Genomic DNA, 6,467 nt, shown 5'->3' on the forward strand with positions numbered 1-6,467 from the left:
CTCCCCTAGTTCTATGGGCCGACGGGACCACACCCAAAAATGACCACGGGCCAAACACCATATTCCCTGGTCTATGGCTGTGAAGCAAGAATACCAGCTGAAATTCATGTGCCAACTACCGGAAGCAACTGAACACAATAGAAGAAAACAGACCCCTATTACAAGATAACCTACTCTTAACGGAGGAACCGAGAGATGCGGCCAAAGTCGGGATAGCCGCCTACCAACGAGACAAAGAGCGGGAGTTACAACAAAAATGTCAATATCGAGTATTCAAAGAAGGAGACCTGGTATTAAGGAAAGTTTTCCCCAACACCAGAGAAAAGAATGCAGGCAAACTAGCCCCTACATGGGAAGGCCCGTACTTAATTGATTCAATAGTGGGACAAGGAGCTTACAGGCTACAAACTTTGGAAGGAGAAATGATCCCCAGATCTTGGAACATTCTCCACTTAAAACTATTTCATATCGAGAAGCGGTAAAACTACTCACCCTATATACATGTGCTAAGTTTCATACCTGCTATGTGCTAAATTACTTGCCTATCATTCTTAATTTCACCTAAAACTTTATTTCAAATCCTGAAAACTTGTTTTACGCCTTCTTTTCACTTATTATATGTTATACTTTAGGCTTAAAGAAATGTTCAGGATTGAGGGCCACTCCACCCTAACCTGAACAAAGATTTCTAAAAATGCTCTAATTTGGCACCGCCCGCTCGACCGAAAAATAAACCGAGCTCGGTACATAAAAAGACAAGTACAAAGGTGGAATAGACCATAGTACTTGTCAAAAATCCCTCCGACAGCCGAGGGCCATAAGCCCTCCTGACCGGCAACCACCCTCATTCTTAAAAGCCCTCCCGACAGCGAGAAAAAGCCACCATTCCCCATAAACACGGGAATGAGGGCCATAAGCCCTCCCGACGAGGCATTATTCTAACAAAAATATCACATGAATATACGGTACAAATTCCAGTCAAAAAACAAAGAAAGAAAATCAAGAAGGGAAAGGACATATATATTCAAACCGACCTAGGAATACATCCTTCCGTGCAAAAAGAACACACCGTTCATTCAGCAAAGCCAACAAAACCAAAACAAATCCTAAATCATTTGTTCAGGGAACATCCCCCCCTGAATAGGCCAAAACAACACAAACAAAAAACAAAAAATATTTCAAACTAAGCCACCTTGGACACGAGCAGAGCCAATCCCCTCATCGCTGACCTCTTCTTCTTCATCTCCATCCCCTTCAACATCACTATTTTTCCCTTTAGATGGAGGAGAGTCCACCTCCTCATCAGCATGCAACTTACAAAGCTCAGGATACGTGGTATTGAGATCGGCCAATTCCGATCGGGATTCCAAAAGGCCCGACTTCAAAGAGCTCTTTCATAGCATCCACACGACCCTTGCCAAAGAAATACGGGCAAAGATCCTTATACCGGCTCGAACCTCGTCCCTCTCCACACCCAATTCTTCATTTACCTTTAATCGCTCTTGCATAGCTTTGTTTTTCAGCCTTCAATTCTTCTGGGCAATATCAAACTTGGCCTCGAAGAGCTTTCAAAGCATCCTGAGCGGATTTCACTTAGCAGACTCCACCAAAGAACCGAGCCTTCCCGCCTCATTATCCTCCTTCAACGAATGATTCTCACCTTGGACACCTCCAAATCGGCTTTAAACTTGCCAAAGCATCCTTTTTCAAGATTTGTACCTCCCAATCCAAGGCATTTTTAGACCATGAATCGATTCCGGTTGACGGGCACTCCTCAAAGACATCATTAACATTCTAAAAACAAAAGAAAATGCCCATCTAAGCCACCAAAAAAGAAAACACACACAAAAACCCACAACAAACAAAGACAAAAAAATATATACCTCCTGAAGCATGGTAACCAGGTTGGCAAAGATAATCCCGGAACGATACATAGCACGGCCAAAGCACGAGCGAAGCCTCCTGCTCGATACTTGAAATAAGGATCATCAACCACAAAAGCCTGAGCCTGAATTTGATCCTTAGCAAACTGGACCTCATCCATACGAGCCCTGACTCCCCTGACCTCATGAACTCCTCCCAAAGGCTCATCCACTCTCTTCCTCTTCTCAGGACGATCACTTTCATCCACAACCTTTTCAGGCGATACCAACTGAGCTCCCTGCACAGATTCCTGAATTTGAACAAAGACTATCACTCCCCGTTGCCCACTTTGCTCTTTGACTTCTCCCCGTAATTTGAGAAACCCCAGACCTTCACCAAAGACAGACCAAAACTAGCAATCCGGCGAAGCCCTGGTAGCCGCACGACGAGTTTCTAAAATCGGCAATAAAAGCATGGATCCAATACGGGAAAACAGAATGACAAAACAAGCAAAAGAACTTACTCCACGATGAAGATGCCCCTGGAACCTTAGTGCTCTTCACAGGCTTATAAGTGCTCAACTTAGCCTTCTTAAAACGAGGCATAGCAGCTTGCCCCAGACAGGCAGGCCAAGCCCTCTCCTCTTCAGGCAACGCCATAAACGCTGCTATCCGGTCAGCCGACCCCTCAGCATCAGGATCATTCACCCAATCATTTACTAAAAGAAAACACGGGCAAAGTAAGTAAACTCTCCAAAAAATACTATTACCAAACCAAAAATTATGCAGGAAAGAAAGATTACCTCCTTCAACAATTTGGATAATTGAGATAGTCCAGTCGGGGCAATTGAATCGGCCTTGATAAACATATAAGTCTCGAGCCCACCTTTATCATCCCCCTGAATCAAAATTGGTGATCGGGTGAGCCATCTTTGACCGACTCGAAAATTGAACCTCCCAAGAGAATGACTCTTCGGATGATAAACATTCTTAAAATCATCCAGAGTAATAACTAACTTATGCTTAGAACATAAATGCTCAATAGAATGGACAATCTTCCAAACCATTGGCATGAGTTGAAACGGAGGAACCCTAATAGCCCTAACCACCTCAGCCATAAAAGGAGAAAGGGGAAGTTGACCACCACCCCTGAAAGCCCACTCAAAAATACAGAACCAACCCGGGCTACTCCAATTAGCCCTGATAGGACCATTCTCAGGAATCCAAACCTCAGCCCCATGAGGAATGAGACCCCTGCCCTTTATATAATGCTCAAAAGCAGGTTTCAGTTGATTAGCCTCATGGAAAGAGATTGCTAAAGCCTTATTAGGAGAATACTCAACCCCCTTATAAGACATGGACAGAACCTCTGGAGGAGGAACAACCTCCACCACGTCATCCTCAGGAATGACTTCAGGGACCCCCTCAACCTCAGCAGAAGCCATTTCAACTTCAACAGGAACTTTTTCAACCTCAGCAGGAGCTTTTGAAGCTGCTGTCCTTCTCCTGCCACCAGCCATATATTATTTTTTCTAAAAGATGAATTTTTGCAAAGGAAGAATTTTTTAGAAAGAGAAAGAAGAAAGTTAGAGATTGGAATGTGAAGACATACACGGAACAAACAAGATATTTATAGCCGCAAAACCATAACGGCTAGGAAAGCAAGTGGTTAAGATCAATCATGACTCTCCTAGGGTTTTGTGAACCTACCCTATTTATGGCAAGTAACCGTTACAAGAAGTTGAAGCAAACTCAAATTCTGAATCCGATAGAAAGTCCCTGCACAAATCACTTTTTTCGGCCCAAATTTTTATCTCCTCATTCCTGGCCGGACCCAATAAAGGAATAAGAAGATAAGGGGCAATTGTTGGGCCCTAAATTATCTTGCTCGACCTGATATAGGCCAGGCAAATGCGCCCAAAGACAACTTCCAGGCTCTAGAGATCCAAAACCAGGCATTACTCCAAGATTGACAGGCACTAAGCAGGAGTTGATTGAAGACAGGCGAGAAATAACCAGCAGCCTGAAAAGATAAAGCACCAGGCCATTGCAGGCAACAAACAAGCAGTCTCATATGTTCCCTACAAAAAAGGAAGACCAATTCCAGAAGGCAAAGATATAGGGAGCAAGTCAAAGCAACGGCTAAGAAAGAAGCAACCATCTCCGGGTAAATAGGGCACATTCCCTATTTACCAGGAAAACCTAAACGGCACAAAGGGATTGAAAGCAACCACCTATAAATAGAAAGAAAGGGAAGACAAGAAGGATCATCTGAGATATCATCACTTTTACTCATATACTTTGTATTCTTAAGCAATATATTCGCCTGTCACGCCTGATATAACAATACTCTGTCAGGCTATCCAAAATCATAGTAACAATCACTCCTGGCTTGGTGCCCGTGGTTTTTTCCCTTATTCCCAGGGTTTTTCCACGTATAAAATCCTTGTGTCATTATTTGTTAGTTTGCTTTACATTTAATTATTCCAATCAGGCAAGTTATTCGAGTTAGATCACCCTACATATAAATTCCTGGCAGGACGCTCTAGATCACTGAAAATCCTGCTAAAACACTTGATTACAATATTGAAGAGAGTTTTGATTGATATTAACTACACTAATTATTGATAAGAAGAACATGCTCCTCTAATTAGCCTAATGGGGTATTTATAGTGAAAATTAGGGAGGATGCATTAGGGTTAACTAAGGGCTAAACTAGTAATTACACTTTTTAAGTTGAGCAAGGAGGACCCGGTATTTTCTGAGAGAAGGGCTTCTCTTTTCGTAGCTTGAAGAAGGCAATCCGTCTTTGTGAAGAAATCAGGGGCGGAATAGGGTCGGGACGGCCGGATTTGGGCGGTGGAATCCGAGCGGATTCTCGGGGAATCGGACGGATTGTTGAGGGGAATCCGAGCGGATTCTCGCAAGGGACGCTCGGATTGTGCGCAGACGGACGGACATCGGCAATCCGCTCGGATTGTCAGTCAGCATAGTAACTTCTTCTTTTTCTTCCCTTTTCTTCATAAATTCCTTGGGGATTTCCTTGGGGACTCAAGGATCTTTCCTCAACATTGCTCTTCTACTATGATATGTACAAAGGCCTTCTAATCTTGTCTCTCCTTGATGCTTGGTCATTGGATTCGATCAATTTAGTCTTGTTTTGCCATGAAAATGCAAGATTCTTACTCCTTTCCTACCAAGGGATCAAAATCTCAAAGAATATGCAAAACAAAGAACTAAAGATAAGAAATGACCCAAATAAGCACTAAAAAGCATGGAAACAAGGCTAATTCGGGGGCTAAATATGCGCCAACTATGGTCACATCAGACCTTTACTTTGATGGAGCATCAAACTTAAGAGGATTTGGAATAGGAGTGTTGCTCATTTCTCCTGAAGGCGAGCATACACCGATCTCTGTCAAACTCGACTTCGAGGTGACAAACAATGCTGCTGAATACGAAGCTTGTCTCATTGGACTACAAGAGGCAGTGAGCTTAGGCATTAAAAACCTCCGAGTGCATGGGGATTCGTCCCTGATCATCAATCAAGTTACGGGATCTTGGAAAATCCGAAGCGAAAGCCTAGCACCTTATCAAGCCAGAATAGACCAAGTTGCCCAATTCTTTGATCACGTGACCTATCTACACCTACCTCGGGAAGAAAATCAATTTGCAGATGCTCTTGCAAAAATTGCATCTTTGATTAATATGCCAGATGACATGGTGGAAATGCCTTTATGCATCGAACGACGATCAGAGCCAGCTTATGTCCACCAAATTACCGATGAAGAGGAAATCACAGAGGAACCTTGGTTCCAAGCAATCCTAAATTTCAAGATCAACGGTACCTATCCACCGGATATGGACAAAAGGGGACAACGTGCTATACGCCTATTAGCTTCCCAATACGTTCTCATGCAAGGAGAGCTATACAAAAGAACACCTCTTGGTGTAATCCTACATTGCCTTGATCACTCACAGGCGCGGAAAGTGATGGAAGAGGTCCATGATGGAGAATGCGGTCCTCACATGAGTGGGCCCATGATGGCAAAGAAAATCACACGCTTGGGGTATTATTGGACTCCAATGGAATCCGATTGCATCAAATACGTAAGACATTGCCACAACTGCCAAATCTTCGGGAATGTACAGCATGTCCCTCCTTCATTGCTCTATACGATGACATCTCCTTGGCCATTTTCTGCCTGGAGAATTGATATAATCGGGAAGATAACTCCAGCCGGAACAGGAGGTCACTGTTTTATCCTAGTGGCAATTGACTATTTCACCAAATGGGTAGAAGCGGCTTCTTACACTAGTCTCACGGCTAAAAATGTAGCAAAGTTCATACAAAACAACATCATCTGTCGATACGGTTGCCCACATGTGATCATTAGTGATAATGGATCACATTTCCAAGCTGAGACTGAGCAATTGCTAGCCAAGTACAAAATTAGGCATCACCACTCTTCGCCATATAGACCACAGACTAATGGCGCGGTAGAGGCGGCAAACAAGAATGTTGTAACAATTCTCAAGAAAATGATTGACAACTATCGAGATTGGCCAAGCAAGATACCCTTTGCTTTGTGGGGATATCGTACA

Source organism: Silene latifolia, chromosome X (genome assembly GCF_048544455.1).
Source record: "Silene latifolia isolate original U9 population chromosome X, ASM4854445v1, whole genome shotgun sequence".
NCBI lineage: Eukaryota > Viridiplantae > Streptophyta > Magnoliopsida > Caryophyllales > Caryophyllaceae > Silene > Silene latifolia.